Below are 22,391 nucleotides of genomic sequence, written 5' to 3' on the forward strand. Positions count from 1 at the left end.
TAATAACAGTGATTTATCAGGCCAAGTCCAGTTACTGTAATCATGCAAATAACCCCAGTAAAGCCCACAGGAAAAGCAACACCATCAGGAAAACATGATTTGGCCCACAGTTTTACTCCAACAGGATGAAGTTGCAAAGTTACTTTTGCACTATTTTCTCCCTCTCTGAGAACTATAAATACACCTGTGTTAAAAATCTCTTTGGATTTCCTCATCAACCTTATGTAATTTTTCCTTCACGGGTACGATGTGGTGCAACACTCATCTGAGCAATCCTCATTTGCACACTTAGCCCTGGGGCAGTCAAAAGGACTAGCACACAGCAGAAAGAAACAACTGCTCGAAAAAGGATTTTGCAGGAGGGGTACTCAGCTGTTTCTTAGACCACCATCCTGTAAAACTGCAGACGACAGAGAGAAAATACAGTTGTTTTACAGAAGACATCTTTAATCAAGGCAAGTTTCTATACACAATTCTAAGTGCGTGGATTCTCACAAATAGCTAACAAACACATTTCTGACTACACTGAACTAAACAGGGCAGCTTTCAAAAGTATCTCCATGCATCTCGCCAAGTGGCATCCACTGTAGTTATCGATAGGTATTTTCCTTTACACTTCCCAAGAGATTTACAGCCGCTTGCATTCTGTGAGCGTTGCACGCAACAACGATTTTTAATATCAACTGAATTAACTTTTAATTGCAAGAAATAGAAACTCAAAACTTCAGCTTCAGGAGGCTATCAATAGGCATGTAAATAGAGTTAACAATAAAAATTGGTAATCACAAGAAAAAAATAAGTAATTTTTAGGATGTTCCTTAGCACTACTCCACTATGAGATACTTTACTATTAAAAAAAAAATAATTAAAATGTCATATTCTTCAACTTAAGCATGCCCACACAGAATCGGATTTACCAACGGCACAAAATAATCTGTCTAGCTTGCTTCATGCAACTTTTAAAAAGAACATTTTTAAAAAAAAAATCTTCCTAGACACCACAAAACTCCTCAACTTAAAATCAGTTAATCAATCACCTTTCTGCACAGCTGCATTTTCTTTCATTAATGCAATAGAAATATTTGAGGGATTTCCGTTTTTACCTTTGCATTTTTCCTTTTCCAGTATCCATAACCAATCATCGCTCTGCTCTTCCATTATGCTTCGTATATTGCAGAGTGAGAAGCATCTTCATTAAATAGTATTAAAAATAGAACACACCCGATCTCCCCACCGGAGCATGCTCTGACAGTGCTGATACCACAGCTCTCAAGGTAACCATGCCCAGCTGGGAACTGAGAGGCAAAGTCAGTGCGAGATTAGCAATTTGCAAGCCCAATTGTGCACATAAACTTGCCTCGATCCGTGACGAAGACTGCTAAAACAAAATCAGCGTGCAGTTAAATTATGCGACTGAAAAGTTGCAGATCAGTTTACAGTACGGTTTTGGTTTGTTTTGTTGGTTTTTCTACCCCCTCCCCATCACCCTCAGCTTCAATTGCTTTGTACTTGCCTAAAATACACATATGCCATTTAGAAGAATGCGCACCGGGCATGCATCTGGCTCAGCATTGCAATGGCAGAGAAGTCAAACAGGTGATGCATAGACGCTTGTGTCTCTAATGCTTTTGTTTCCCCTCCCGGCACATTTACAGCGATGTCACACGGCGGCGGGATGAGTTTTAAGCCAAACCGCACACACCTGGAAGCGCAGAGACACACCTAGCACGTAAAAATGCATCCGGAATCTGAGCGTGTTCCCCCCGCTGGCTGACACGGTAAATGAAGGCAAAATAAATAACAGCAATTAAACAAGGCTGCGCAATGGCTGCGCTGGATGAGCACATCGGGGTTAGATTTACAAGCGATATCGTTCGAGACGCACAGACAAGTTAGCAGAATACACCAAGCGGAGTAACATGAACTGCTTTTTGTGAAAACAGGACACCTAACAATACGGCTGTAACTCCCGGACTGTGAGCCTCCTCCACTGCATGCAAACAGAGATGCTAAGGAAGCATCAAGTAAATCTGTTGCACTCACATCGCCACCCTTAAGAACAATGCCAGTCCAAGCAGCCCAGGCTTGCCCTCCAGCAAACACGGCTTTGAAAGCGGATCCCGCGATGCTGTTCACAAATCAGCCAGTAAAAGTTGGAATTTTCTTAAGAGTTTGATCCATTTTAGCTAAAATGACGACTAGGCGGAGGGCGATCTCCCCCCGCAGACCCCCTCCCTGGCGCTCGTCTCCCCCGCCCCAACCCGGTTCCCGGCCACCTCACCTCCGCGCCCGACCCCGACCCGCCTCTGCTCCCGCCAGCAGCGCCTCTGGCGATGACCGGCGGGCGGCCGAAACTTTGGGAAGCCGCCGCCCTCCTCGGGGCAGGCGGCCCCGCGACCGCGCCGAGACCCGCGGCGAGCCCTTCCCGCCCTACCTGGCTGTCACCACCGCTACGCTGCCGCTCCGCAGTCCCATGCGAGGCGCCCGCTCCAGCACCGATAGCATCCTGCCCCGCCGTACTACGAGCGACACCCTTTTTTCCTTTTCTTTTCCCTCCCCCTCTAATAAAAACCACATCTTAGAGCCGGAATCCTGTAGCCGCTATTAATAATTGCCCATCGCACGCAATAAAGGCAAGCCCCGGTTGCACAGACAGCTCCTGTTTCCCTCTCTCTCCGCTCCACATGCTCCAGCCGCCCTGACCTCAAAAATTAAAAGATCACGGGGAGGGGTGGGGGGGATGGGGCGAATGACTCCAACGAAATGACAGAAAACACATGCTGGAAGAAAAAAAAAATAGACAAGAAAAAAAATCGCGACAACAAAGAACATCACGCCACACAAATGTCGACAGATTCTGCTTTGGTTTCCTTGGGTTTTGTTTTTGGTTTTTTTCGTTCTTTTTTTTTTTTCCTTTTTTTTTTTTTTTTTTTTTTTTTACCTTGCCTGAAAACGGGATCTGCCCCCAGCGTCTTGGCGGCTCGGGCTATTTTTGTTTGTTTGGTATTTTTGGTTGGCCGGTTTGTTTATTTTGCTGCGGATACGCTGCTGTTACAGTACAGTGACTGTCTTCCTGAAAGACATGGTCTCTTCCTCCGCCTCCGCCGCGGGAGGAGATCCGCCGCCGCGCCGCGGTGCTGGCCGGGCGCGGTGGCCGCGGCGGCACCGCCCGACCCGCCGGCCGCCTCCTGTCCCGGCCCGGTCCGCCGCTCCGCCCGCCTCTGCCTGTCCGCTCCCGGCGCCTGCCTGGATCCCCTTCTGGCTCGCTCCTCTCTCCCTGTCCTCCGTCCTTTATCTGCCGCGCTCCCGGGCTGTACTGTCTGTCTGCGAGTCTCTCCCTCTGCCTTTCTCTCTCTCCCCGCCCACGCAGCGTGGTGCGCCCCGGACCGCAGGCAGCGCCGCGCTCCGGCTCCGCCGCTCGCCGGCTCCGCGCTCGCTGCGCTCAGCGCCGCCGCTCCGGCTGCCGCTCCCCCGGCTGCCGCACAGGACCCGCTGGCCCCGGCGCCATTGCGCTGCCCGCCCTCACCCCACCCAGCCCCGCGCAGGGCCCGGAGATGCCCGGCCGGGCCGGTGTCTGTCTGTGTGTGGGGCGGCTCTGTCTGTCTATCTATCTGTCCGTCTGTCCGCCCGTGTGCGTGTGGCTTCCCGCACGCCGGCCCCTCCAGTCACACTGTTTCCCCCCCCCCCCCCCCCCAAGCCCTCCCCGTCAGCCCATCCGCAGCCAGGAGCAGAGACAAAGCACCCGAGCGGGGCTAATAAGGAGAAAGCTCGTTAATCCCCTCCGATTCCTTGTTATTTGCTCCCACCCACTCCTTGTCGCCCCCGACACACGCCCCCCAAGAAAAATAAAGAGGGAAGGAAATGGGCCTTGACTCCAAAGGACATCTTTAGTGAAAGGTCTAGGGAGGGTGGTTTTAATTATTATTTTTGCTGGTGAAACCTGACAGCCTTTAGGCAGCCGAGCTGCTGAAAGGAGTAAAAAAAAAAAAAAAAAAAAAAAAAAAAAAGACTGCAGCAGATTTTGGGTGGTAGCAGATGAGCCACTAAAAAATGGGGGCACATGATCCCCTTCCCCCTCCCCTGCCCAGCATGTCTCTATCTAGGATCTGGCTTGATGATGTTTCCCTCGGAGCCTTGCTGCACACCATCAAGGCAGAGGAAAACAGGCAATTCACCAGCACACGCGTTTCCGATACATAAAACCGCTGCTATGCATTTAAAACCCGGGCCTCGTTTTACCCAATTGAATACATCCAGGCATTCATTCTGCACCCAGCCGAGAAAAGGGCATTTACCTCTTTGCTAGGTGGCTATTAATATGCAGTAAAATTATAGCTGTACAACGCCAAATGTAATTGCCATAGATCATTTAGAGCAGATCCAGCAATTCAGCTGCTGGAAATGCATGTCTGTGAATAACCATGCATCTGGTACAATGCCCTCTACTACAATAACCTGAAAGGAGACAGAAGAGTCTGGTACTAGCTGCAATTAGTAATCCTATGGATGAAAAATAAACAGTCAATAAGTACAAAGCAGCAAGGTCCTATGAAATATAGAGATCATTTCTGTCTTCAGTGATACAAATAATCCAACTCCCACAGACAGACAATTCTTATTTAAAATACACAGTTAAAAATGCACTCCTTTCATGATGTGCTTTCAGAAAGCCCTAGTTAGAGAAGACAGTTTGCCATGATTAATGAATATAGTAGAACTCGTGTACCAGTAAATATGGACAAATATACAGACAGCTGGGGGAGAGTTGTGGGGAAATGTTTGCTTTAGTATGTATTATCCTTGCACCCCTGGAATACCTCTTTCCCCTCAGAAGCAAACACCTGCTTTTACTGGGGACTGCTGAATGGAATCAGACTGGAAGAATGCAGTGAGTGATGAACCACAACAGGGTGTGCATTAGCCGGCTCTTGGTGCATGCTTCAAGTCATCAGAGGCATTCAGCCAGGCACACCAAAACCTGTTCTGCTAATGCACCTCCTGATGTGGCTCCCTCCTAGGATGGTCGCGTGTGGCTCCATCTACTTTTAATTTCATTCTTTAACATAGTCCCACACTGTGCTACAGGTTCCATCTGAAAGCAAAAAGAGCAGCAGAGAGGCTATAAATGGCACTAGTGCGCTACACCCAGTGACAGGGCAAGGACCACTTCTTTGCTTTTTGCCATTTGATGTTTCAGCCATCTCAACAATGGACCAAAGTTAATTTTCCAAGCTGGTTATCAAAACTATTCTGAACACACAGTGAAATTGGAGAGGACTTCACCTGGCTGCTGCCAATCATTCCTTCACTCCCAAGCAGGGTACCCAGAGAAGGGAGAGAATGCACACTGCACCAGGACACAAAAGCAGTACTCACTCATGCCTTCACTAAATGCCTTGCAACTCACCTCCAGAAGGGAACGGGATGAGACTAGTGAATGTTTCAGAACCCTGCTCCAGTCACTAGACACAATGAAGATGTAAAACAGCCACGTGTCCACAGCTTGTCTCCCACCGTTGAGATACTGGAGTGTCTTCAGAGTGGGAAGAGCCAAAACTATACGTCAGATCTGTAAGGAGATAAAAATTAATCCAAGCTGTAGTCTGGCAGTTCATTCCACCCTCTCCTATGTGGCTGGATGTGCCTGGAGCAAGTTACCAAATGCTGAAAGATGCCAGCTACAGCAACACCAATGGAAATAATCGGGCGGAAAAAAAACCAACCAGTATCACTCCAGTATCATGTAATGTAGTTTTTCAACTCAGAAGGTTGAGCAGCATCAAACACAGCATGTGCAAATACGTGAAATTGCCTTCCTTTGTTAAGAAGTCACCTCAGACCTTCTCAGTCAGATACTAATCTGACAGAATATGCAGCCTACATCCCTTTCTTGAGGACTTTTCTTTGTAGAAAGAAAAATCACAATCATTGCACAATCATAATATTGAAGAGGTGGCAAACCACAGTAATGACTTGCTGCTGCCTGTCCTGATTTGTAAAGATGGACAGGGATAACTATCCATTTAAGCTTCATGAAAGTCAGCAGAAGCTGTGTGTTTAAGCAGAAACAGAGCTTGATCAACTATTCAGACCTCTGACACTTTTTCTGTCTGTTACCCGGCCAAATTTCGAGGGTAATTGGGGGAAAAAAGAAAAGACACAAGACCTATTTCACCAAATACTTTCTTGAATAAAGCATGTAATTAATTAACCAGCAGCACAAGTGGTTTAGGATTCTGGTATTGCCAAGTGCCCTTGTGCAATAGGACCACCATATAGAGGTGAAGCATATGTGAACTATATGTACACAAAATTCCTACAGACAACACCAAGTGCTTCAGCTCAAGGTATTTCCAAAGCATGACAACAGATTATATTACCTGTTCACTGCGAGCACACTTTCTAGCTATGGTATCTTAATTTCACTTAGACATCAAGAAAACCTTACTGGACTCTCAAAACCCGGTCAGACTGGAAGTAGGAGATACAGACAAACATACAGAGCTTCTTGCAGTTCTGCAATCCCAGATTCTTGGGACAGAAGGCATGTAGTGTTACTAAATACATTAATAAAAGCATGCACAAGTGGTTGCACATTGCTGCTGCTTCTAGTCATTTCTCAGTGAAAAAAAAACCCTAACACAAAGTCTATTGTGTTTTGGAGTTATGGAATGATTCAGTTTGACGCACAACAATATGATAAGCTAACTTTTGATATATTTTATCATAATCTTATGTGAAAAAGATCAGTTTTAGGGGTTTTTATTTATTTTTAAACTTCATTCCATTTTTATGTCCTACACGTTACAAACAAATTAATCATGCATAATTTGCAGATGGACTTAAAAATACCGCGCTTATGTTTAAAATGGCACTTTACAATATGTAAATATAGCCAAATTGCTCCCATTTTAAATACTTCTCAGGAAGAGCTGAAATATTTTTGCAGCTACAATATCTCAAGTAAAGGAAAATTACCCAAGCAATTTGTGTAAAGCATGTCCTGGTGTCTCAGATTTGACAAAATAAAAATGAAGCTTTATGCTCTTTCCAATGAACTCAGTAAGAATTTTGCAATGGATTTCATTAGGATTAAGATCAGGTACCGAAATCTCAGATTCTTTCTTTGGAGAAAGATCAATGAACAACCCTTTAAAAATATAATCTGTTGCTAGAGGGACTGAGACAGCTTTTTTTTCCCCACTAAAAGCAAAGAATCATTTCTTTGTATTTGACAATTCAAATCCCCTCTTAGTTTCTTTTAGAAATCCCAAAGTGTTTGATGTGCCATATCTGTGTACCTTGAAAAGGATATTACAGTGTGGAGTTCCTCACCCCACAAAAAAAAGTTGCCTGATCCCCCCTAAGACTGGAAACTGTAGCTCCTGCAGCACTGATGGGCTGTGACTTTCAGATTAAGATGAGCAGGAATTTGAACTCTGGCTTTGACAGCTAGCATTTGTGCAAATGGTTTCTCGTGTTGTAGCCTTTTCCTCAATTTACATTTACAGGCAGGAGGACTGGGGGACTTTCTGGTCACAGTGTAGGTGGGGCAGTGGACTGTTTCATGGGCTGACGGGTGGCTGGCAGCTCCAAAAAGGATGTTCCAAAGTAGTCCAGAGACCACAGAAAGGGCTCAGCCTGGTATCCTTCCGACTCAGTCACATTGCTGACAGCATTGAAAGAGCTGTGACAGCGTGAGATACTCAAGCAGTGGGCAGCTCTCAGTTGCACTGGACAGAAACATATCTCTGATGTAGAAACTTAGCATAATGGTACTTTTTATAATATATATGTGTCGCATGCACAATAGGACAAAGCTACAAAACACACAGTGGTGAGTAAGAGGAGAGTCAGCTAGAGTGTTGTGAACTGTGGTGTTAGAATGGGCACGAGAGAAAATGGTGAGAAAAAGAGGAGGAGGGACAGTCCCAGGCAGGGAATGCAGTCAGTTGGTTATCTTGAGATCTGTAATTCATTGTAGAGTGTGCACTACCTGCACATATTAGAGTACTGTAGGGAAGAAATCCAGCTGAGGAAATTCCAAACTCTCTCAATTGGATTTATGAGCTTTAATAATCCAATGGCTCAGGGTCACCTAAGAGCCCAGGAACTGCTTGGCTCACAAATAGAAGTGGCTCTAAGGAGACATGACAAACACAGCATCTGCCGGAGAGTAGTTACAGCCCTTGGCATAGGAGCCATAAGAGTCACAAACAACTTCACTGGCACAAAGCAGTTTCCCATCAAGATCTTACCAAGAAAAGTCTTTATTACAGCACTTTGTCTGAAGCAAAGTATAAAGCATAGGTTACCTTCCAGCACACCTGGCCAGCAGACAAGCTTTGGTGGCAATTTTCAGCTACCACAATAAGATGTGGATAATACAGGCTTTCAACACAGGTATATAGTGTCTCTCTCACTGCTAAAACATCAGAGACATACATCTGCCTGTAAGGTGTCCTGGAAGAAGGGAAGCTGAGGGACCAGGGAACTTCATGGGTAAGCAAGTGGATCCAGGAAGTGACAGAGAGGGGGAAAGAAGAAAAAAAGAATCTCAAGAGGAATCCCCACTTACCTTATAGAAATCCTGCCAGAGCAGTATCAAGAATAGCAATAAAACATGCTTGTAGGCTTGGTTTAACACTCAAAACCAAGTATATTTTTGAGAAGACCATAACCCTAGCTGTAGATTGGACACCATATGAAAACCTAGAGAATGAAGTTGGCATGTTGATTTGGAGGTGAAAAAAGGAAGATTTGCTGTGCCAATCAGCCCATGTAACTCTGAGTACTCACTAACTACCAACTCATCCATTTGAAATTCCCCTGAACGTGGTACCCTCTTAACTTTTTCTTCTAGAAGGTCTAGTCTTCTCTGAAATTCATGTTTCAAATGTAAGAAAAGGCTCCCAATTTACATGAGGCCTAGGCTTACCTTGCAGGTATTTTTCACAAGTCACTTGATACTACAGTACTATGTTGACACTCTTCAACCAGATACCATTTTCAATTTTCCTTTAAAAATTTTAAGAATAGTGTTTAACTTCTGACACTGGAATCTCTAGAAAGAATCCTAGCCACAGCATCTGTGTAACCTGGATGGGTTGGTTTCCTGCTGCCTACCCTACCTCACTGCAGTGTATTCTCTGAGGCTCACACTGACCAGCCTTATTAACTCATCCATTTAGGGAAGCACCAGAAAAATAAAACATTGGCCATGAAACTTGTTCAAGAGGAGGTGAGGATGCCCCCCACAATAGAGAGACTCATGAGAGTAACAGAATTTTCTGTCAGATCAGCTCCCTTCACAACCCATGTGAAATTAAGTACTTGCCCCCTTTAAAGCCATGTTGTGCTTTACATGCAAAATTGTTTGCAGATGTGCCAAAGAACAGGAGCAACCTGAAAAAACACCTAAAAAAACCAAATCAAACCAAACAAAAAAACCCAACCGGTGCTAAATCACACTTTCCAAAAACAGCCCTTTACAAACTGCTGGAGGCACCCTCTTTTCACAGCTTATGTATCATCACACTGGTTTTGTTCATCCTCAGTAAAAATGACCAGAAAAGGCAGATACGTAATCAAAATTTGGCATAGTCAGTGTGACTCGACTTTGAACCATCCTACTCAAAGATCCCAAAAGTGGCAGCAGCCCTACAGTAAGCAGAGAATAATTCTTGCTATGTCATTTAAAAAGCCTCTCAAGTTCTGTCAGTGGTGAAAAAATGTGGCCTTTGTCATACAGTTGGAGATCTTAGAGGTTTTTCAAAGGGCTATGGGTTAAAACCCTACTGAGGTAAGCACCCTCACTTCTCCACTTTCATTCACTTGGACCAGTGTCCCTTTTCTTAAAACTGTCAACCAAATGTGAGATTAATTAGCATTAATTTAGCAATTTGCAACATTTCATCTTCAACACTTGGAATCAACTTTTGTGTTGGCTACTGAGCTGCAGAAAAGAGACAGTAAAGAATGAATGACTGCTTATGTACAAATTAGGTACATTTGGCACCAAGTGATGGGGGCAGTAGGAAATCCCACAACAGTGTACTTCACGGACAGAACACAAAGACAGATGCTTAAGCTTCCAGCATTTTGAGGTCTTCGGCCTTTCAGGTCTTGGAGTCTTAAGCATAGTTATTTCTAAGTCACTGCCCTTAAAATAATACTGTTCCCTCAAATTTTCTCCAGCTGCCTTCTTTTTGTTTCGCCTTGCCTTATCCACTAGACATATTTAAATTTTCCTTTGTTTGGAATCTACATTTTTTCACGCCCTAAAATTATAGCCTTTGCAATGTGCAATAACTGTAGAAAGTCCCTTCATTGAAAGAGCAGAACATGGTACAATTTTAGCATCATATAATTTCCTGCATAATTGTTAAATCATTTTCTTCCTTTTCTCCCTCCCCCTCTTTTTCTTTTTCTTTTTTTTTTTTCTTTAATAAAGGAAAGGAAGATTCAAAGTGCATATCCAGAGAGAGAGATAGACAGAAAATTTCACTGCCACATAATAATGTGCTTCACTGTGACTCACCTTTATTGCAACAACAGTCTTGCATCAGGGACAAGACTTTCCCTATATACTGCTTCAGTCTCTCAGCATTGGGCTCTCTACTCAGAGGCACTATTGGTTCACAAATGTAAACCTCCTTGTGTGTTTGTGACATTGTATCCCCAAATATCACATCATAAAAATATTAAAACAAAACTGTTCATAACATTTTCCTGTGCACCATCTGGGCCTTGCAAGAAAGCTGACATTATCTGTCAAACTAAAGATAACCACATTTTCTCTCTTTTGTATCGTTAATGTTTGTCATCGCAAATTTCACTTTAATGCTCCAATTACATTATGACATTCTTAGAAACTGAATGGCACTAATGACTTTCATTATTATTTACACACTTCCTTAATTATACGGCTCTCCCTCTCATTCACAACATGTTCTCCCTCATAACACTCGCTCTGATATAAAGCTAATGAATTTTAAACTTTCTATTACATAAAAGCCCATGATTAATTACCCAGCTTCCCAATCTCTTTATGATGCACAATACAGAGCTCTCCTGCAGTGATGCAGGAAAGGGGGGGGGGGGGGGGGAATGTGGAACTTTTATTCCCTCCTTAGTGAAAGCAAATAGAGAGATAAATAAAGTATCTTTCTCTTTAAAGTGGCATATGCAAATTTAATTGAAAACAAATATACATCAAACCATTCCTCAGGAGAAAGCTAAATATCTCTACCTCAGCTGCATGTAGTAAACAGGATAATAATGGCTATTCTTATCATCTTTAATTTTTCATGACGAGAATTTTTTAATATAGCTCAAGCAAATGAGAGAGTAGAAATAAAAATACATAGTTTTTACATAAGACATTTAGTGTGGCATGGTGTATCACCAAGATCAACCATTTATGTGGTTTTAATTATTCAGAATACTGGACTCCCTCACTGATAAAAAAAGACAAGACAAAAAAGCCCAAGGTTGTACCAACACCACACCAGTTGAAGGGCAGTTGTGACAAATACAAATTACTGCATTTCAGACTGCCAAAGGTAATACAATAAACCAGAGCCTAGAAGACTTTGAAAGACATTGTGGGGGCACTGAACAGCCTAGCAATGAAATTCAGAACTCACTAAGTACTGATACAGGCTGCAATCTGCACGAGCTGTACATGTCTCAATGCCTATGCTGCCAACAGAAATTGGATTCTGGCAGCCAAAGGTAAATTTACTGAGTCACGGGAGAAAGAATGGGTTAGTTAAAAAGTGTGGCAACTCTTACCCCATTTGCTGGCTAGTAAACCTTACCTTAAGATTGGGGGAACCTGTACATGCAAAAAATTTATTTCCTGTCATTCAAAGGAAGTGCCCTTGTATGCCTCTCCAACTTACTAAAGCAGGAGTCAGTATCCATGCAAATACATACAAGGCATATAGTGCCAAATGAGACAAAATCCCATCCTGTCATGAATGAGTTGATGGATATCCAGCTATGAGTGACATATTCATTTAGAGCAAGCATGGGACACCTAGAATGATGAAGATTAATTTGTTAGAGCCATTTACCTATGTTTTGTCTTTATATTAACTCCGACTGCTCATCTGCTGCAGATAAGAAAATTTGCTTTGTTGTGAAAAAAGCTTTTTCTTTCCCAAATTTGGTTTGTTTTCTTTTTAATGCCATATACTTTAAATGTCTAATCAGTTTCCAGTGTCATGGAAAACCCAGGAAGCATATTGCATTAAATAATTCCCTGGAAGTTCAGTATAGCACAGCCACACAATGTAGCTTTAACTTTGTGAAAACTCTAAGGGATGGTAGCTATGCTTTGGTCTGTGTGGTCCTACACAGCAAATAACTTGAAATTTTCTCAGGGTCTGATGCAAGGTCCACAGAATAAGCTGCATCATCTTCATTTAAGATCTCATTCCAAGGCTGCTATTCATCAGCAGTTTGAATTACAAAACTCCCTAATATCAGAGAATGTTCTGTAGTTAAAAACTAAAACCAAACTCAGATTAATTGAAAATCAGTCCTCCCATTCTCTTTAATGTTGTTTTGCATGATATGTATGTTACAAAAAGTTATTAGGAGTACATTATGAAGCAAAAAGTATAAAAACACTCCTATTATTTCTTTAAATCAATATCTAGAAGTCGAGCTTTAGAGGGCAGGCAGGCTCCTGGCAGAAATTTAACAAGGAGCAGACATAGAAGAAAGAGACACAGATGCAGAAAGAGAGTAGGTCTCAGAATAAAATTAGTTTTCTGATTCTAATAAAGTTACTTTGTTTAGCAGTCAGAAAAAAAGGCATCTATTCCAGCTTTAATCAACATGTGATTCAGGGATTCACCATTTTTCCTCAGATATTGTACAGCTGCTCTGTGTAAATAGATAGAGTCTTCCTGAAATCTGTTTTTCTCAAGCTTCATCTGCTTTCTGTGGCTATTGCAGTTCATCTTCTTTTGCTGACTCGGGGGTCAAGAGCCCTGGACTAAGATATCTATAGGACATGTTATTTTATATTCAAAGCTTCCTGATATTTTGGGCAGAGAATGTGAGGCTGTCACAAAGGGCCAGATTATGATCCCCAGTCACCTTTACATGCCCATAAAGAAATTTCAGAATGCTCTCAAAAACTATTTGATTGGCATAAGAGATGTCCTATATTCTCTTGAAAAATTGGACCGTGACCTTAACTTCTGTTTTATTTGTTGGCCGTTTATATTGCAGATAATTTTCTTTAAAATGTAGTTATTAATGAACCACATTAGCTGCTAGTCTTGATGACTGTTTCCATGTAAAGTAGTTTCTATGTTAGATACCTTCATAGTTTTCCAATGTTATCTGGGAATAATTGTACTCTAAATAAAAGAGTAGTCCTTGGACTCCTTCATGTACTGACTATTAGTAATAGCAGCTACACAAAAGACATGAGACATCACAGAGTAAGACACAAACATAATAAAACAGCTAAGCTAATCTTTATACAAAGATATTAAAAAAACTGCATAATGCTCATAATACTGTCAGAATAGGTGAAATTAGTCACAACTGTGACTAATGGGACACCTAATTTTACCTATTAAGTGGCACAAGGATTTGCAGTTACAATCTTATGATCCATTCTTAATGGAGACCAGACTTGTGATAAATTTACAGCCCACAGGATCAACCGATTAATATGACAATTAAAATAAATATATTTTAATGGCATATGGCATTATGCTTATGCTGTGTAGCTTTCCACGGTATTTTTGTTTATTGTACTATTTGTGTCATGAAATTCTAGCTGTTTAAGAAAATTAAATGTGTTTATATCACCATATTCCCCCAAAGATGAATTAGACATAGGCCCTCCAGATTTCTTATGAAGAAGAAAAGATTTATTAAATGATTTGAAAATGAGACAGACATGGCAAACAGAAATCTTTTTTCAAATCTGTAACTCTGTTACCTGGCCCTGTGATCCACTGCTTATGTGAGCACATGAGGCATGAAGCCTTCTTCCCATTTGCCTTTTTTGTCTAAGTCAGGAGAGCTTCAAGGCTTACAGAAGTGACACAGAGGGAAGTGCTTCAGAAGAGTGGGGATAGGGCAGAGAGAAAGGCAAGATGCCGCTGTGAAAACTAATTAGTGGTTGTTGGGAGTAATCTGCAGAAGCTTGTTCTTACAATTGATTTTGCTGTTGCATGCTATATAAGACCTCCGTCTATATGAGCCCGCAAAAGATGAGCTGTGCATCACCCAAGAAAGCTGCATGTGAAACAACATCATTAGGCAGAAACCAGGTCTTGACCTCAAATATCAGAGCTCTGATCCTGATTCTACCTTTTATTGAATTGATAATTTTGAGAAATTCAACCAGTTTCCTGGTGGCTTTGTTTGTTCTTCACAGCTGCTTCTTCTGATCTTTCTTCTGGCTATTGTAATTCTGGGGAAAGTACTATCTGTCATTATGAACTTCTGTCATGGCAGTCTGCAGAAATGTAACCTCCTACATCCCAGTCTGAAAACAGTCTCATTGAAGATGATGGGAGTTTTACATTGATCTTGGCAGCAATCTTGTTTGCCAATAATATCATCTGTATGTATTCTTTTGAAATGCTTCATATTGATTAACGCAGTTTTTAAAAGCACAAACAATAAATTATTCATTTTTATTTATAAAGTAGTTATAGTAAGTGTTTATTGCAGGGAGAGTATTTTCATACAAATCAGAATACTTAGAAAATAAGCCAAAAAAACCCCCAATAAATCAGCTTTTCCCTGTATTATAAATGTAATATCTTTTCTATAAACACAAACAAAACTCGGAAGCTCTTTCCTGAAATGCCTCAGAAAAGAGATGAGCCCAGCAAGCCAGGAAAGCCAGTGAACACCATAAAAGACAATGCCTTTATGGAGAGCATGTTACGGTCAGGTCCCCTGCATTGAAGGCACAAGCACTTCTGACTGTTCATCATATGAGTATATTGAACAAATGATACCAAATCTGCAGGAGTAAAATTACAAAGCTCACCAATTTTTGATAGAATTGCAGATCACTTGAGGACCTAGATGAATTTGATGATTTGATACAGGACACAACCAAGACAGACCGGTCATTTGGAAATACTGCCAGTAAGGTCCTTAAAGTCATCATGCCCTGCTATGGAGAATAGCACACATTAGGGACATGAATTTAAAAAAAAAAAAGCGCTGCAGTAAAATTTTAGCTGCACTTAGCTGTGTCTCTCATTCTTGTTATTTGTACAATACTTTGTACAGTAAACTGTATTTTCTATGTACTGACTTCCTCCTACCAGGAGCTGGCAGCTTTTAAGCTTGACTGCAAAGACGGGGCAGGTACCCAGCCTTGCATATCTGAGTATCACAGCCAAAAGTGGTGTGCTAATTTCCAAAACAGCAGCAGGGGAGCCATAGTAGGGCCACCAGTAAAAGCATCACAAACTCCTAAATAGCAAAGATCTTTCCTTTTAATTGCAGTGCCTAGCAATTTTTTCAAGGGTGAGCATTTGTCCAGTGTTCCCTGTAGGCCTTTTGTCAGCTTTTGTGCACTGTTTTGCTGATGCTCCTCAGCACACACGTTGATAGCTGGTAAAGCCATACATATCTACACATCCATTTGAGAAAATGGGCAGAATTAAAAGCAGACAGTGTTTCAATGCCAGTCTTCTCCACAACTTTTAGTGAACACCTGTAAGGAAGGTGGCCAACAGCTGCCTCGTGTCTAGAGCAAGATGCCATGCCAGATGTGTAAGAAAAATTAAGATTTTCCAGTGATACAGGACTTTGCTCACAAAGTATGATGGTAGCACACCTTGTGGGTCCCCAAGATCCATGATTTATGCTGTTTCCCTCTTCTCCATTACCCTTAACCTCTAAAAAAATAAACTATTTCAGACTTTCTTTGCCCTTCTATTCCTCCATGGCACTGTCCTGTGTCCCATGCACTCTCTCATTTTCCTTTCCCTCTCTCCATATTCATGCCAGAGGGTATATCATGATGAGGTTCTCTAATCAATCGTCTGACTCATTGCCTTATGGCAGAATATTGCCGTGGCTAATGACTAATATGACTGCAGGATTTCCAAATGTCATCTTATAAGATCTTACAGACTGCCTATTAACTATTTTTTAGCCTTGCCATGATTAGCTGTATAGCAAAATAAAACAGTATGATTTAGCATAGTAAACTCATTTCTCAGCAGCTGATTTCTATTTATAGGTATAGTCTAAATAAAACACTATAGGACAAAGTATTTCTAAACTGAGAAATGTTCCATTTATGAGCAGCTTTTCCTATGATAGTCAAAGTGTTTATTTGCACAGTGAGTGACCAAAAATAGTAGCTGAAACTTTCTACTTTTTGGAAGATTGCAATTGATATTTACATTCATGTTATGATTCATTATAAAAGAAGAAATGTGTGAAACTTCCAACACAAATAGTTAGATGCACTGTGTTTGTTGATTTTTATTTATGCATACAAAGCACTTTCCCCTTCACATTACAATTTTGTGATGAGCTAAGGAATGGAACAGCGCATTTTCTCTCTGCAAATCCTGTGTCCCTGAAAATGAAGCTGATATTTGCCCTTTCAGTTAAATGCAGTTATTCTCTAACAGCAAATTAGTTTTATTTTAGATTGACATGAAAACAACACACTTATTTTTCAATAAGAAGACCTTCTCACAGTGATAACAATTACCAGAAAAAGCAGTAAGAATGTAGGATGTACAAGGAGAATTGTAGATGATTTTAAATTCTGACAAGATACAGAGGATGCTTTGCTGCAATCCTAAGAATGCCAGTCCATTATTATTTACAGACACATATGTTAGTTCTATTATTCTTTTCTTGCCACGGTCGCAGAACTACAAACATTCTCACCCATTTGCCCTTTTCAAATTCCTGCACTGGCATGAACAAAGAACTAGCTAATCACAGGATTTTGATATTTCCTCTGGGCAATCAACTATTACACTCCTGCAGTTTGACCATTCCTAAAAATACAATAGTATTTGACCATCTCTCTTGCACAATCAGCATTGAATAATTTCCCAGATATCCATTCATAAATACTTACTGGCACCTTCTTGATCAACTCATCTGGTCACCTTGCCACTGATGGTAAAATGACATCGATGTGAAACAAACACCTCAGAGATACTGTGAGAAGGGTGAAGTGGTGGGGAGTGATAGTTCTTTGCTGGTGATTGTCAATAAATTAGCAAGAAGCATTATCTTGGGTATAAAGAAACAGAGCCTATAGCTAGAGAAGGAGATACATCAAACTGGGAAGAGTACTGTAAAGATTGGTGTTAGAAAACTAATGAATAACGTCACAAGACCCTAAACTAGCTATTCTCATTGAGACAGCTTGTTAGATTATCAGATTGCCTAGATGAGAAACCTGCTTCCATTACTTGCGTGTTTGTGGTGTCAAACCCAATTAGTGTTTCTCCAGATGAATTTTCATTCATTAGAGTTGGAGAGCCAAGTATAAAAAAACACAGTGGAACTGAATTTGTTTCCCCTTCACAAGCAGAGCTTTCTCTGCGCGTAGGTGTCACAAGTATGAGAAGCACAGGCTGAGATTGTCTCTAGTGATTGTCACAGCTCTGTCCCTTCCCCACAGCCCTGCAAGCTTTGCTTTCTCTAACACCCAGCCTCCAGCACAGAAACAGTAAGGAATTCACCATATTAACCTGAAAAATCCAGCACAGCAGGAAAAATTCCACCAATGTACTCAACCAGTGCTAATTTGCTGACAGCCCTCATCTCAGCCAAAACAGGGTATGTTCTCCATCAGTCTGCCCATGTTTCTAATTCATTCTGTGTATGTGGCTTTTTTTCCCCTCAAAGCTCAATATGCAAAGGTAAACCACTGCTGGCTCCATCCTGTGGTTCCACTTTAGCATGTTCACATCAGGTTACCCTATCTTGTTCACATCAGGTTACCCTATCTTACAGTACAATAAGAGTCACTTCACTACTACTATTTCCTCTAAGCCCAAGATCTGGTCAAAGAAAGTAGAATTTTGACAGCAGGGGTGAAAACAATGGTCTGTTGAATTCATGCCACTGATTTCACCTGAGCCTAATTTTTACAACTCATCTTTATATGAGGTTTATACAACAGTGGCTAAGTTTTAAAATTACTTATTTCTTGTTATGTACTATTTTAACCTCATGCAGTGCACCTAATACAGTGTCTTAGAAAACTGATGAAATATGAAGGCTGTTCGGTTGTCTCAGTTTTTAAGAGTAAATACTGCAGTTGGGTTTTTTTTACTTTTAATCAAGTGCAAAACTTTCCAGGTGTTGAATTTGTAGTGACATTTGCAACGGTCCTGAAGCATTATGAGGGGAACCTGTGAATTTTAAGTAGGGATGATCAATAAGGTTTGAGAAATGTTATATTAAAACTTATATCTCAAGCCCATGATCCTGACAGAGCTGACACTTAGTACATACTCAGTCTTCATCATTTTTATCATTTTTCCTATTCTGTGAAAACACTACTGATCTTGTTTTGACTGTCAACTATACAAGCAAACTATTAAACTCCTCATTTAATAAGATAATCATTTTATAATAGGATTTAAAACTCTAGGTGCAATGCAGTCAACATCAAACACTGGCTTAAATCTCTTGCACTGGAATTCGTATTTGTCATCAGAAGGGGGTAAAGGGGTTGTTTCATTTTTAAAGCATCTGTGGCTCATGATGGCCAAGCTTCTCTATTCAGGAACATGCTTTAAGTTAACTTGGGGTGCTGTTAGAGAAGCCTACTCCCTGCAGCTGAACTGAAATTAGGTTGCTTTCTTTCAGTTTTTTAACAGACAGATAATCTGAATGTTCAGTTTTGCATCTGTTACACAATTGCTTCTTTATTCTGAGTCATTTGGTAACCTCCAAAAATAGCTCACTCTTCTTGAATTAGCTGCATGGTGTTATAGATCATGCAGACAGAAAAGCCCATCTCCTTGCTCCTGCACAGCCAATGTGCTACAGGGCTCCCGTATCAGCAGAGTCATTGCGGTGTATCTTAACTCTAACAGATGTTACTGCTGGTCTTTCTCAGGGCCAGAAGGGAAAATAAAAGAAAGAGAAGCAATGGATCACAGGCCAAAACAATTATTCAGTTCCAACAATAAAACACTATGTCCATGGAGGTGGACTGGGAGGAAAACAAAATGTTTGGTTTTTTTCAGATCAGTGCCCAACAGCTAGAATAGGAGGCAATATCATTTTTGCAATAGTGGAACTGTCTGTTTTGCACACCCAGTTTTTGATAAAGTCAGAAACTTTCAGTCCCAGCTGTGCCAGTGATGTCCTGCAAATAGGGATCCAGGAATGGAGGAATTAATTTATTTCATTTTTCTGAAGTACTACTATATTATTCAGTACTCAGTAGTAGGTGTTCTTCCAGGATTATTCACTCAGCTGAATTAGATTCTCTTTTGTTTTGCTTTTTAACTATGTGAGAGGTGTTGAGAGAATTAATTTCCAATAAAAAATATCTTCAGCTGGCTGGTGAGACTAGAAATGGCAGCTGGAAAAATTAAGGAAGTCCAAATGAAAGTATTTTTAAATATAATTTAATCAATAATATAATTTAATCAAAGAAAAAAAATCAGTTATGAAATTAGAAAGGACTTTCAGGTGAATGACAAGTTACTGTTGTCAATCCACGCTGTGCTGAGAAAATAGACCAATTCAAGAAGAAAAAAGAACAATGTTTTGGAACTTCATGTATACCCTATAAGCACTCCATGCAATTAATGTACCAAAGATAAGAAAATGATACTTTTTGTTGCTGCAACTTGTGGAAAATCCTAGCATTTTCCATGTAATTCTGCAGAAAAAAGAAATGTACCTGTCTCACATTCTCCTTTCTAATGTTCTAAGAGGGTCACAATAATAATGTGATATAATAATATACATTTTCGTTAAGAAGAAATACAGGTCATTTTCCTCATGCATCTCAGGCCTTCCTGAAAGTGTTTGTTGTTATTGTTTGATATCAGTTGCCATAAGAAAGCTTTCCCCCATCAGTTCATTTTTGCAACGGCCCAACCATAAACTTTCATGTCCTTTTTTTTCTATTTATCTGTCCAAAGGGACTGGGAAATAGAAGGAATCATACTCCACTTCCATCACTAAAACCAGGAAGCCCTTTTCTGCTGGGCTGGAAAGAAGGATGGCTTAATCCTGGAGTGAATTAACTGCTTCCTTTCAGGACAAAGCTCAGCTCTGCGTTTCCTGAGAAATTTCTTCTCCCACTAGATAAAAGCCTACAAAAGTAAGGTGTCTCCTGGGGCTTGCTGCGCTAGGGTCGAAGGGTGAGGTGATGGAATTTTTTTCATTTTACTGCACTTAAATTTCCTGTAAAGGCGGGGCCATTGGTGAAATGTGCACACAGATGCATGTGTGGAAGGCAGTGTAACGGATCTGATCCTACCAGAATCCCCCTTCCGATCCTGCAGTGCACTAAAAGAAATAGTGAAATAATTCTTTATAAGCTCTTTCCTAGCACTAAACTTTAGATATTTTTCGTTATCCATACAAATTACCAATATTCAAGTGTATGAATTTTGCTAACAATATCCCATAGAATTTTGGTATCATGGTGAGGAGTATTCATTTTCTAGTGTTAAACATCCCCATTTAAATTCCACCAGCGTTGCAATAGAGGCTCACCTGTTGGCCACCACTCAGTACTTTTTTTACTTTTATGCCAACTCTGAGTCTTCTTATTTCTAAGGTAATCACTTTTCACTTCATATGAGAGCTTTCCTATGCTTTTATTCATTGTCATCATTCATTTCTGAAACACCCTCTAAACCCATAGAATCCTCTCTAAAATAAAGTGACCTGCAGTTCTATACATGTCACTCCAGGTGAAAATGTATTTTTAAGTCACATAACAGCATGTCAACACTTGTATTTACTGTTCAAAAGCACCTAATGATTCCTAATTTATAACATTCCTAATTAACATTTTTAGCCACAAATACACCTTGTCTGCATAATAATAATAAACCTGCATGCTGATGTCCCTTTTACCATCTTACTGCTATTCATGCAAAAATCTTGTAAGGTCTGTCTGGTAAACAAGAGACATTTTTTGAAAGAATGCCAAGATTTCAACATTCCACTTCAAAACAAGGTTCTCAAATATTTCAAGAAAGAGAAAAAACAGGCATGAGAGAAAGTGTGCACAAACTACACAAAAAAGCTTGAATGCTCTCCCAGTGACCAGTAGCTGACTTGTGGAGGATCATAGCCTGAATCTTGCAAATCCCTCTGATTTCCTCTCCCTCTCTCATCTGTGATAGAGACTATCAGATGATCAAGAATCAATTTTCTTTTTCAAGAACAGTTGTTTAACTCCTTTTGCAGACCTTCTACTATTTTATTATGGGGCATGTATCATGTAATTTTAACACAAGCATTTGGAACAAGTGTTTTCTTTGTCTCTATAACCATGTATATACATTAATATCAAACATGGGAAAGTAATAATGCAGTAAGATTTGAGTTTAACCTTCATGCAAAACACAATTTTAAGTGAAAAAGTCAAAATGGGCTTTTCTTAAAACAGTTTGTTTCAAATATTTAGAAGACATTCTTAACATGAATTTAATCTCCTTTCCTATAATCTGGCTGTATGATCTGTTCTTCACTTTGTAACTTTTTCACATAACAGTTTTCTGTATTTTTCAGTATTTTATTTCATTCTGTAAAGCAGAAGATGGAAGGACAATGAACATGGCAAAGACTGAACTCTAGTGAAGCAGTTGATTGTCTCTGGAGAGTGTTAGTGAGAAAAGTCTACTAGCTTTCAATTGTTTATCACTGCTAAATGACACGTTAAAATCTTGTATGCGCAATCGTGGTGTATGTATTAGGTAGCCTTCATTTAAGGCTGGAGGAACATGTGAAACAGTGTAGAAAAAAAACTTCGCATGGATCTCTCCTCATTTATATTTTTTATTTTATGATTTGCTGTAACATATTCTTCACCAAAGACAGTTGGAAATACAAGTAGCAATTCAAGGGAGGTCTTATAGATATGTCTAAAGGTCGACACCTCCTAAAAGGATGCTCAGAGCACCAGAATGAGAGCATTTCAAACAACCTCAGCATGTTTTAGATAAAGGAATGCCTCTTGGTTTACTTCCTAATTTTCATGTTTTTTGGCACAGGAGCACATTGAAAGGCTTATAAATGCATGTATGTGTGCATACGTACCTGCTCACACAGGCATAAAAAGCTCCCCCTCCATTTCTTGCTTAATCATATAATTGCTGGCATCACTCAAACCTCTGGCACAGCAGCACAGCACCTAATACAGGAGTAAT

At 40.6% G+C, this 22,391-nt stretch overlaps 1 protein-coding gene across 37 annotated transcripts in view; it reads right to left on the bottom strand.

The window, feature by feature from the left end:
- The window catches only part of ARPP21 (cAMP regulated phosphoprotein 21), a 654,082-nt gene that overhangs the window by 137,463 nt on the left and 494,228 nt on the right, over positions 1 to 22,391 (bottom strand). For 31 of the 37 annotated variants that reach the window (XM_069007670.1, XM_069007667.1, XM_069007674.1 and 28 more), the window contains one exon: positions 5,408 to 5,569. The gene's annotated coding sequence lies outside the window, so the exon portion shown is untranslated. Of the gene's footprint in view, positions 1 to 1,103; positions 1,412 to 1,513; positions 1,703 to 2,281; positions 2,321 to 2,434; positions 2,695 to 2,941; positions 3,411 to 5,407; positions 5,570 to 22,391 lie in introns of those variants that run through there. The other 6 variants (XM_069007665.1, XM_069007659.1, XM_069007682.1 and 3 more) reach the window with 6 other exon arrangements.

The sequence above is a fragment of the Aphelocoma coerulescens genome, chromosome 2 (genome assembly GCF_041296385.1).
Source record: "Aphelocoma coerulescens isolate FSJ_1873_10779 chromosome 2, UR_Acoe_1.0, whole genome shotgun sequence".
NCBI lineage: Eukaryota > Metazoa > Chordata > Aves > Passeriformes > Corvidae > Aphelocoma > Aphelocoma coerulescens.